This window comes from Paroedura picta, chromosome 8 (assembly GCF_049243985.1).
Source record: "Paroedura picta isolate Pp20150507F chromosome 8, Ppicta_v3.0, whole genome shotgun sequence".
Classification (NCBI taxonomy): domain Eukaryota; kingdom Metazoa; phylum Chordata; class Lepidosauria; order Squamata; family Gekkonidae; genus Paroedura; species Paroedura picta.
This window is the reverse complement of record NC_135376.1, coordinates 57,548,628-57,558,388: the sequence shown is the minus strand read 5'-3', so window position 1 is coordinate 57,558,388 and position 9,761 is coordinate 57,548,628.

Here is a 9,761-nt window from a genome sequence, read left to right as displayed (position 1 = left end):
TTGGGAGCAAGATTATTTCCATGTATTTTTTCTACACACCTATTTCTTCTCTAGATCATGAGGACTGGAGATAGAGGGAAGAGATATGCCTCAGCTCACTGCCAGTAGTCAAATCATCCATATTTACTCAGAGGCCAAATTCATAGGTTACAATGGCAATTACTTTCGAGCATGCCATGGCGTATATCCTAAGATAAATCTCTATAACACACGTCTTGGTACAGTAGAATATAGTTTAGGACACAATTATCACAGAGCATTTAACAAGAAAACATTACCTTGTAGATAGCCTGCATACATATCAATATTTAATGTTTAACTCTGACATTGCAAGAATAAATTTCATTTTGCAAAACCTTCCCTACTTGAATATTCTGTATAACACAGCGCCTCAGCTTCAAATTTACAGCTCACGGTTAAAATCGGTCGTCGTCTTATCCAAAGCTTCTGTGCCTAAACTAAGAATTGCCAGGGGAAATGGCACTGTGACAACTTTTCCACGACATCTTCTCTTTATTCTTCAAGTACAAACATACCAACTTATATGAGAACAAAACCATGGACCTATACAGATACCATCCTGCTATTATAGGCCTGAGGGTGCAGGTTGTGGTGAGAGGTAATGGCACTGGTTTACTTAACAACACCTGTCAGTCATTACAAAAGGGCATTTCGCCAAGAATAACAATAGCTGTTTTCTTATACCCTACTTTTCACTGCCTGAAGGAGTCCAAAAGCAGCTTACGAACACCTTTTCCTTTCCCTGCAAAGTAGGTGGAGCTGGGTGAACTCTAAGAGAACTGCTCTGCAAGAACAGAGAATAGTGACTATCCCAAGGTTTACCCAGCTGGCTGCAGGAGTGGGGAGTGGGAAATCAAATCCAGTTCTCCAGATACTTTAACTACTACACCATGCTGGCTGTAGCTTGCACAGGTCATCAGGACTCATTGGTTTAGATATCATAATATCATTGTTTAATTAATCATCTGAGGCTATGCTACAATGCTATTTCAAACCATCTAGGATCTGGAGCTAATTTACACAGTCACTCTAAGCTATTGTCTCATCTAACATATTTATTTATTTACTTATTTACTTGCCTACCTACCGCTATTCCCAGACTAAGCCAGCATGTGACAGTTTACAAGAAACCTCCATAAACTAACAATAAAATGCAGTTTTAAAAGCTCCTGGCAGCATAATCCCTCTTTGACCATCTCAACTCACCAGTCCAGTCTGGGTCTAAATACCTGCTGCCTACACTTCCTGCCCAGCAGGTCTCAGGAGGAGGGGCACTTCCTGCCCATCCTGAGGAGAAACCCCAGATCTTCACAGCCTGGCCTCAACCAAATGTATGGTGGAAGAGCTCTGTCTGTCCCAGCTCCTTCAGGGTCCTCAGCTCTTCCAGGAGCTGATCCCACCAGGTTGGGGTCAGGACTGAGAAGGTCCTGGCCCTGGTCAAGGCCAGACATACCTCACATGGGCTGGGGACCACCAGCAGATTCAAACCTGCAGAGCAAAGGGCCCTGTGGGGGACATAAGGAGATAGGCAGCCCCTCCAATATGTGGGATGTAGCCAGCATCCTAGTTTAACCTGGTTTGTCCCCCCCCATACTCTGTACCTGCCTGGAAAACTCACCCTACCCTCTGCTCTGAGGGGCTTTCCGCACCGGGATCTTTGTAGCAAATTGGTTGCTGAATGAAAAATCGCCATTTAAAATAGTGGAATTCATCGTTATGCATACCTGCCTTTGTAGTGGAATCCAGTTGCGTTTTGTAGCGTTTCCCACAGGCTTCCGGTCTCGGCAAAAATCGCTAGAAAGGAAGCGCTCTTGCCAAGCTCGTCCCGCCCCTGGCCATCAAGCAGCCAATGGGCAGCCATTAGCATGCTCCCAAACAGCCCCTTTCCCTTTAAGAAAGTTTTAAAAAAAAACACACCCATTGCAACGAATCTGTGTTGATTCGTTGCAACGGAGAGACCCATCCAGCTGCCCGGTGTGTTTGAGCTGTTGTTTGCTCGTTGCCACACTCCCTCCGAGTGAAAAAAAAAAATCCCCCCCCCCTCTCACGGGCCCGATTTTCGGCCGAAAACAGTTTAAAAAATAAAGGGAAAATACATCAGCAAACGGGCTTCTCTGTTGTTTGTGTCCAAAGTGTTGTTTGTGCTTAGTGACTCTGGGGAGGGACTGAAGCCGGGGAAGCCTCTAAACAGAAAGAGGCTCGCTGGTGCGTTTATCCCCGCTCGCTCGGAGAAAAAAAAATGGTGATCGCTTCGCCGGAAGATCAGAGGAGAGAGCCAGGGGGAGGGACTTTGTAGAAACCGCAACAATGTTAACGCACAGGTCTTTTTCGCTAGTGTTGCAGATTGGTTGCAGGAGTGTATCGCTTTCCGGAGGGTGAATCCACTTTTGGGGATTTCCCTGAAAGCGCTACAAGGAAGCGCTTTTTGTGGATCGGTTTCAGGTGTGTGGCAGATTGTCAACGACGTTGTGCATAACGGCAAATCAATAGCGTTTTCAATTGGCAACCATTGTGCGATTTTGAAGGCGTGCGAAAAGCCCCTGAGTCTTCCTGGTAACAGACTTCTCTTTCTATATACTTTCCTCTCTCCCATTCCTCCAGGAAAAGCATTTGGGGAGAATTGGGGCTGCAGTGTGAAGGAGGTGATGAGAAAGGCACAATCCACTGACAGAAATCCCTTCTGTAAGTAGAAATTTCCAGGGGATCCAACCTAATTTCTGCTACAAGCTTCATGAATGGAATGGAGTGGAGAAGGGGTGCTTGTGTGGGATATTTGGCTGAATGTGTGTGTTTGGTGGAAGAGTGTCCTCATATTGCCAATGGCAATCAAGCTGAAAATTCAACAAATCTTTGCTGCCAGTTGATCATCCCAGAACAGGCTGGAAGTGTCAAATCCCTGACACGGAATTAGGAAAGAGTGACAATAGTAAAACAAAATCCACTGATGATCTGGCCAGTGCTAGTTTTACAAACCAATTAAAATAAGCCTTGATTCTGAATTATGCCTGAACTGGATGCCAGCCGGACCATCCAGCTTAATAGTTTATTTAGAATATTTCCATGATCCCTCTCCAAGAAATCTACTCAAGGAAGCTTATGAATAAACCATGATAACCAAAGCAGCAGATGGATTCAGATGAGTCACCTTTTGTTCTGAAGCAGCAAAACAAAATTTGAGTCCTTTAAGATCAACAAGGTTTATGAACAACTAGGGATGTACATTTTACTGTCTAATACAGCATGTTCAAAGGTCTTGATCAGATGTGAGTTGACTACCAACCTGTTTGGTTCATGCCAAACAACTGCATACACCTGTGAAATAGGGTTACATCAGTTTCCCCCCAAAACTGAGCATGCACGACATTGCAGATTTAACTTGGTTGGCATTCATTAGAATAAGTAGGGACAACTTACACAATTTCCAGAGGGTAGGGTGGGAGGTTTAGTAAAGAAACACAGGAAGAATCAGAGGACCGATGAGAAACTGAACACAAAGTGCTTAGGAAATGATTAGCATACTTACTACAGAACCAATTTCATTTAAACTCAACAAGATTTGATGTATTTTTAGGTTGCTGTTGTGAAGTTAGCATATGAGACTCATAACCCCCAGTCATGTGGTTGACTGATGGTTGGACATCTCCTAGATGTCATTTGCTGCTATTTCTCTAGACCTATCTTATAAACTTATAATAAGAGTGAATATTAACTGAATAAGGCTGTAGCTACCATGGAATTTAAAACAATCTCCCTTGTATATATTACACTGTACTTGTTGTACTGATTTTTTTAAATGTAATACAGTTATATTACATTGATGGATGTTTGTAATGTAACATTTCACTGCATTGTTCTACAGCCTTGTAGTTCCTGATTTACTCCGTTATATTGTGTTTAAAGAAAATTTTCTATAATGTTGTGTTGTATGTATACCATTCTTACGGCATTGTTTCTAGTTTGTAAACTGCTTTGAATCTCAGTGACAAAAATGGACTATAAATGAAGAAGAAGAAGAAGAAGAGTTGATTCTTATATGCCGCTTTTCCCTACCCGAAGGAGGCTCAAAGCGGCTTACAGTCGCCTTCCCATTCCTCTCCCCACAACAGACACCCTCTGGGGTGGGTGAGGCTGAGAGAGCCCTGATATCACTGCTCAGTCTGAACAGTTTTATCAGTGCCGTGATGAGCCCAAGGTCACCCAGCTGGTTGCATGTGGGGGAGCGCAGAATCGAACCTGGCATGCCAGATTAGAAGTTCACACTCCTAACCACTGCACCAAACTGGCTCTCTGAAGTAAGCAAATATCATTAAAATAAGAAGCAAACCCTTCTTTCTTGACTTTTCTTTCTAAGGCTCCCCAACACTGGAACAGCTGCTCATAACAAGTAGGCCAAACAGAAGGAATGGTGCTTACTGAGTGACAGGAAGAGAGTCTACCTAAATGGCATCCCAGAACAGCAGAGCTATGAAAGGCATATGGGAGTATAACCATCCATGTTCATTTTAGCTCTCAGAGAATAAAAGGAACATTGGTGCAGAATACTGGCCATAGGCAGGAAGGACCTCATAGAGACAAAATGAGATGCAACGGAACCAATTCCACCAATGTCATTACACTCCTTTAGTGCAACCAGAATGCATTTCCTACCCATAATCAAACATTGAATCACCTTTCTATTGACACACATATCAGTCACATGAGACAAGGCCACCAACTACTCTGCTGGAAACAAAACGGAAAAGGATATACTAACCACCTTGTCTCCTGGATGTCCCCCACCCACCACAACACTCAATAAATATCATCATTATCGTGAGCTACTCATCGTGTTGCCAACCTCTAAGTGAGACCTGGAGATTTTCTTAAATTACAACCATTCTCCAGACTACAGTGCTCAAGCCCTTTGGAGAAAATGGCTCCTTGCTGAGGTATTGTCCTTCTCCTAGCCCCACCCTCTCCCATCTTCATGCCCCCAAATTTCTAGAAATTTCTAATTCCAGAGCTGGCAACCCAACTTACTCTGAAACTAGATTAAATACTCTCATGAACATATAGAAGGCCATTTGGTGAGCAAGAAAAGAATTCAGTTTATTGTGTCTGCATACTGGGTGATTTGTTATAGAATTATTACATAGTTATAAAAACATGGACCCATTCAGAAATCTAGAGAATGTAATTTCTGTTTGCTCTGACACAAGATTTGCTCTGACACAAAGAGTGGGGGCCAATTTACTAGTTGGAAGAACTCTAGAGACCTGCCAACTGCTAGCAAAAAGAAATGAAACTGTAGTTGTGATATCACTTATAGATTCCTTTCCTTGGGAATGAGTTTTCAAGGTATGAATAATAAGGCCTGAGGGCAAAGTGATGGCTCCACTCAAAGCTTTTGAAGCTTTGTTCAAGACACCCAACTCATTTTAGTCTTTTCCTCTAAACCTCCTGAGTCTCCAGGGTGTGTCAAATAAAATTAGGTATGTTTTTACGTGATGTGAAAGAGTAGGTCTTCATAGCATGGTAGACAGCGACCATCAAAAGCTGGTCAGAGGCAAAGAACTTTGAAATCTTTTACCTGAACATCTATTTTCTCATCCAATAAAAACAAACTGGACTACATCATTTGTCCAACTAACTTTGCTTGCTGAAGAGGACGGCTTTGCACTGGAGCATAGCAAATAATTAATTCACTTGCAAAATTGGTGCTTGAAAGCAGTTGTTTGTCCCACCCTTGCACTGTTCTCTCCATTTCCTGCTTTATTTTTTCCCAAGGTGAAATGAAATCTTCTTTAAAGTGTCCATGGTCTTCTTGGGATCAGGCAGGCAAAACACAGCCCCTTTTCTGTTTTCTGTAGGTGGGAAGTGAGCTGGGAAAGGAAGGGTGGGTGGGTGATCCAGCAGCTTTCTCCTGATCATACAGGGGTCTGAGCAGCTTGATTTAAAGCCAACTATTAGCACAAAGTGTATTTTTGGGCTTCAGTTACCTGTCCAGCCTTCTAAGAGCTGGGGCAGATAAAACAGCTCCATTTGCATTTTCTGGTGGTGGTAAATGAGCTGGGAAGGGGGGGGGGCAGGTGATTGACCTGACTCCTCCTGATCATACAAGGGTCTTAGCAGTTTGACTTAAAGCCAACCATTAACACAAAATGTTTTCTTGGGCTCCAGGGACAAAGTTCAGTGTCTCGGAAATCCACCCAGACAGAAATAAACTGCAAAAAAACACTAGAATTCCAAAAAAAGGGGAGAGGGGATGCTTTATCATTCTGGTTTTTCTCCATAGCAATGAGGCAGTGTTGAATTTATTAAAGATGCATCTGGGTTATGGCATTACCGCATAGCAAAGTGGAAGTGCCTTTAAAAATATAATTTCAGAGCTGGGAGGGGAAGAAATTTTCAGTCCATGACAGAACTGCTGTGCTGTGATTGGTCACTTGCTGTGATTGACAAGCCAAGGAGCGGAAGGAGAAGTTCAGTTTGTTTTCCCTTGCAGCCTTGTCAAAAAGTCTTGACGGGGCAGAGGGAAAACATGGGAGGGGTCTCCCCATGAGGAGGGCTACAAATAGGAGATTTACCATCCTGCATTTGCCAATAGGAAACCACTTGTGTTTTGCCCCTGTGTGGAAATGGCTATAATTTCTATATGATTCCACACTAAAGCTACATCCCTCAAGATACTTTGCCATTGTATACAAGAAAGAAAATTCTAGTTGCTTGGTTAGAAATGAGGTATTCATTGGGATAATAGTACAAACTCTTATTCTAATTAGATGGTGGGGAAGTTATACCCAGTGTGATTTAGTGGTTAGAGTGTGAGATTAAGATCTAAGGGGCCTTAGTGTGGATCCCCACTCTGCCATGGAAGCTCACTGGTTTACCTTGGACCAGTCACACACTCTCGATATTACCTATCTCACAGGGTTGGAGTCCAGGAAAATGCAGTAAGTTGCTTTGGATCCCCATTAGGGAGGAAGGTGGGTATTAACACAGACAAGAAATTATTCAGAATAACAGTACATTATTGATTCCAAACACTAAACAAGGTTTTTCTGTAAATGCTTTTTATAAGAACAAATAACAATAAAAACTGAATAAAAACAAAAAACAAACACTAAACAAGGAACAAGGGAAAACCAGAAACTTATATGCAGTTTGGCTAGCCAGCCGAAGAACCTGATAGGTCCTTAATGGGCACAGTTCATTGGTCCACAATTGTCCACAATGTGTGGCCATGACTTACCGGGGCCACCAGTTGACACCATGGAGGGATGGCTGAGAAGGGATGTGACCATCCCAGCAGCCTGGAATTTTGGTTTAGGTGTTTGGTTCTTGTTAATTGAGTGTTATGTTAAAATGTTTTTACTCATTCATCATAGCTGCCATTTAGGGCATGAGAAGGAGCCTGTTGGCAGGGAGTCCAGTTTGTGTACTGGACTTCCTGTGGCTTGGGGGCCTCCTAAGAGGCCAGCATGTAAACGAGCACAGCCAACGCAGCTGGGAGGCTAGGGGCAGCCTGGTGATAGCTAAAGGAGGTTGGCACCCTTTGCCCCCCCCACACACACACACACGTCACTTCTCTTAGTGGTGGATTCCAGTAGGCAAGGGGCCTGCTCTTCCAGCTGGGAATAGTGCAGTTCCCAGGGCACCTCTGGCCTCCTGGGCATTAACTGCTAGGTCAGGCTCCATCTCTCATTATGGACCAACCCTCCAGTGGGAGGAAATAAATCTGTGGTGTTACATCTTATTCCAGCCCAAAATGCCCTCCTGCCATCCAATTACAGTCCCTGATTGGTTGTATTTACAATCCATTTGTATAGTGGTTTGTATTAACACAACTTGGATTACATACATAACACTGCAGTATAAATGTAGTAAATAAATGATGTCATAGCTTGAGATACGGCGTAGATAAAAGGTAGATTACCTGATGAGTGAGAAGGATACAAGGGGAAAGTAGGGGAGCTGGCAGAAGAAAGGAAAGAAAGAATAGTGTGAGGAGGGGGTTGGGGGGCAGGAGCCATCACCGTGCAATTTTCCCTGGTAGAAGATGCCAGGGTCACAGAAGGAGGGCAAACCAAAGAGAGGAACAGATATAGGTACTTTGACTGGTGAGTGGGAAGGAGGGGAAGAAGTAGGAAAGAGGGAGAGATATGGGGGCTTTCAGGGAAGCAAAGGAGGAATTGTGAAGATGAAAATGAGATGCCCCTACTTGTGTCCTAGAAGGTTAGTAAAAAAGGGGGTGGGGGAACACAAAGTTAAGGTACAATGAATGCAAAAGATAGAGCATTTTAATTATGAACATTTTAGAACTAATAAATGTGCCGTTTTTCTTACTTTACACATGATGGGAAGGAAAAGAAGCAATGAGTCACAAGCAATCCAATCAAAGCTTTTTCTTCCTTTCTTCACTCCTGTTTTTGTTTCAGTTTGGCAAAAGGAGGAAGGTGAACTCTGCTAAGAGCCATATATGGACCAGTTAAGAATTACAGATGGCTCATAAGCAGCAAGCTAGTAATTCTGCTGTAAAGTATCCAGGTTACAGAACATAGTGGAATTAGTAAAATTGTAATTGCAGGTTTCTCTGCGATTTTCTAAGAGCAGCCAAGAAATTATAGGCTTTAGTTGGTGAGAAGTGATGAAATTAGAAGGGAGATTGCTAATTAAGTACCTGATGCTGGCAAAGCACCAGTAAAAAATGAGAGGGAAACACTCCTTCAAGATCCCAGGGAAGGGAAATGATTCCAGTGCTTTGGAAATCAGAGTGATACCAAGAGCTAAAACACCTATAGAGATGGAGGGATGCCGAAAGATGTCTGCAGCAAGCTACTAGGCCTTGCCCAGACGGCAGATCGGCCCTACGGGATACAAAAGAACTGAAAATTGGCACCAATGAAGCAAGAAAACAAATCACAATTTCTTGAGCATTGTGTTTGCCACCTATGGGCAAATGGAAAGGCAACTGAATGACAAAGTTTAATTTTCTAATTATAAAAATGCCACACTTCTTGTAATTTGGAGCAGGTGGTATCCAATAAAATCACACACTAATTATTTTACGGAGTGATTGCATCTCATACAATATAACTAGGGGTATAATTTCATTAGGACAAAGAATGCCCTGGGGGGAGCAAAGAAATATTGTGACTTTTTTCTATTCGCATCTTTCCTTTCAAATGTCACATTTCATGGTACTGTTAGCAGATGAGAATCAAACAGCTGTAGGAGCTTAACAGGAGTTTGCAACAGAATTGCTCAATCAAAGTTTCCAAGTAAAAGTTCTACAGAGATGAAAGGGGACACATTGACCTTACATTTCTGTTGATGCACATCCAGAAAGCTGAGTGCACGCAATAGGGATAAGCACATTAAAAGACGGGGAGGACTTCTTTTGAATTCATTTCTGTGGCTATTACTGCATTTAATTATTCAATCCTCTTTGGTTTCAATGGGAAACTTATTTTGAGGTATTTTCAGCTATTTCAGCTATCCCCTGCCTTTCTTCCCAATGGGAACCCAAAGCAGTTTAACTCATTCTCTTCTCCCCCAATTCATCCACAAAACAACCTTGTGAGGTGGTTCAGCTGAGAGTATCTGACTGACCCTAAATCCACCCAGACAGCTTCGACAGGAAGGCAGAGATTTGAATATGGATCCCTGGGATCCCTCTCCAATATTGTAATTATTACTACATCATACTGGAAATTACTTTCCCACCTTCTAATTGGAATCAAAATTTGTCCTCCTATCCC